The sequence below is a fragment of the Penaeus japonicus genome, unplaced genomic scaffold, assembly GCF_977035675.1.
Source record: "Penaeus japonicus unplaced genomic scaffold, GWHDUDI00000001_assembly GWHDUDI00000039, whole genome shotgun sequence".
NCBI lineage: Eukaryota > Metazoa > Arthropoda > Malacostraca > Decapoda > Penaeidae > Penaeus > Penaeus japonicus.
The window spans coordinates 11,327,493-11,329,992 of NW_028234441.1; positions in this window are offsets into that span (position 1 = coordinate 11,327,493).

Here is a 2,500-nt window from a genome sequence, read left to right on the forward strand (position 1 = left end):
GAGTGGTATCATCGTTATTGGTGTTATTGTTCTCGTCATTATTATGACTATCATCATTATAATTGTCACAGCTATAAACTGACTTATCGTTTCATTACTACTGCTCGAGTATTAAGAATCAAACTTTTTGACTTTATCTAGAAGAAACAATAATGAACCATTTTTGAGCAATCAAAAAAATCCTCTGAATATCTTTTAATCCTATTTTTTTCACACCGATGAGATTTCATCTCGAGAGGCCTCTCATAATGTTCGCTAATGAGAAACCGAGATAATTATACAGGGATCTAATTGCCGCGGTTCTGCTCTAATGAAGGCTCCGCTGCCCGCGCGACTCTGATCTTTGATAAGCCAATCCTTTCTACTTGATTGGGAAGATAATCCAGGGATCAATTATCCAATTATCAGCTATTAGGATCTTCGTTTCCCATGCCGCTGATGATGGCCGGCCAGATAGGACGCTCGCTCTCTCGTGCTGGCGATCTGACTCTCTCTCCCTCTCTCTTCCTTTCGTGCTGGCGATCTAACTCTCCATCTCCCTCCCTCTCTCTCTTCCTCTCGTGCTGACGATCTAACTCTCTCTCTCTCCCCCTCCCCCTCTCTCTCTCTTCCTCTCGTGCTGACTCCCTTTTTCCCTCCACTCTAGTCAAGTGAAATGAAAAATAATGAATTGATAACCAGTCTTTAATTCACTATGCTGTCAGTATACGACGGATTATCTGAAAAGGAAGCTGGACCGTCTGGAGCAGGAGAGTAATCACATCATTTCATTTCTGAGCTGAAAAAGTAACGCAGGAGACCCAGCATCTGAAGGCGAAGATAAACAAAATGGATGAGCTTCAACGACAGTCTAAGCCGCAGAAACAATTTTCGCTTCTCCAGTGATGTAAAAGATCAAAGTTTCTGACGAAATTGTTAAAAAATTTCAAGGGTAACTCAAACACAAACGGGTCCTTCGATATAGAACGTGACACTAAATCAGGCACAACTAAATGGAATTATAGGAAGGTTCTAATCTTCTCGTAAAAGAAACATTGCAATGTGCAGGTGGAAGCATCAACCTGAACGAGAATTTCTGTCTGGGTACCTTTGCAGCACAGAGAGAGTAGAGGCTTTCCACCCAGCGGTGCATGAGGGTAAATTCATGTCTTTTCACCTGCAGCATCCTTGTAGTCAAAGATGGCGTCGCTCGCGTAAGGACTGCAACTGCTCGTCTTAGCGTCATTCGAGGACAGGCCTTCCTCTCCCCTCTTGCAGGAGGTAACAAGGCAAAGGCTAAATCTTCCGACTCCCCTCCTCCCTCCCCCCCTCTCACAACTCACTTCCTCCTCTCAAGACCAGGAAGAAGACAAAGGTTTTTCATGCATTCCAATCCCAATCATGGAATTAACTTTAGGACCTTCGAACCCATATTTCCCTTTAGCGATGCTTATTTGATTTTCCCATCTGTGAGGTAAACAACGTATATTACTGTATTTTGTGCTGGAGCACTACTGATTCTGGTTCTATTTTGTAATGCAATCTTTTCTTTGCAAATCAATTATTACCAGGTGTTTGTTCTCTTTCCAGTCAACTATCAGTTTCTGAGAGGGCAAATTAATCTACATGGTCTTCTAAAATATGTTCGATACTCCAGTAACCTTTAACGGCAAAACGAGGTGTATCACCATGTGAATAATTAGTGTTCATATTTTTAAGATTGGAGCTTATTATTCAAAAACATAATTCAGATGCCTTCCTTGATATTTTAATTGCCCTCATGTACAGATTCCCCCTTCAGACGTGAAATAAAAAAATTGACAAATTAAAATACATTTTAGATGTTATGTCTGAAGTAAACAAACCGCGGGAAATAGTTGGAGGTCTTCATTTGTATTGAAGTATGAGATTGATGTACACAGTTGAAAACTTCGTTCCGCTGTTTAGTTCCAGATTGTTTTTGCTCTGTTACTGCAGCGACGCGCCCCTTGATCATATGTGGACGAATTATTTGCAGAGTTTAGTAATCAGCTGACTTCATCCATCCATCTGCATCCGATCACCTTCGATCTTTCTCCAGTTTTAAGGTTGAAACTCCTAAAAGGACACATAACATCAGATCTGTACACATACCTTGAGCAAATCAACACAGGGATTTATATTAATTGTGATTTAGCTTAAAGTTCAGAATATCCGTTTGTCGTTTAGGTACATTTTCTTACAAACTTATCGGCAATTTACGAAGGTTTCTTCCCGATGAAATTAAAATGGCCCAACGCTTACGGCGATGTGCTTAGAAGAATCAGCATTCACGTGACACAGACGGTAAGAACAGATCACCAAGAGAAACGGAATTCCTTAAAGGGTATTGTCGTTAAAGATTCCGCCAGCACTGAACATGGATTTAACGCTAGATAAAGACTGCACGTCACCTCACAAGTCATTTACCTCCATCTGAGGCCGATGGTTTTGTTTCTTGTATGATCTTTCTCCCAATGACCGAGATTGATCTGGTAGATAT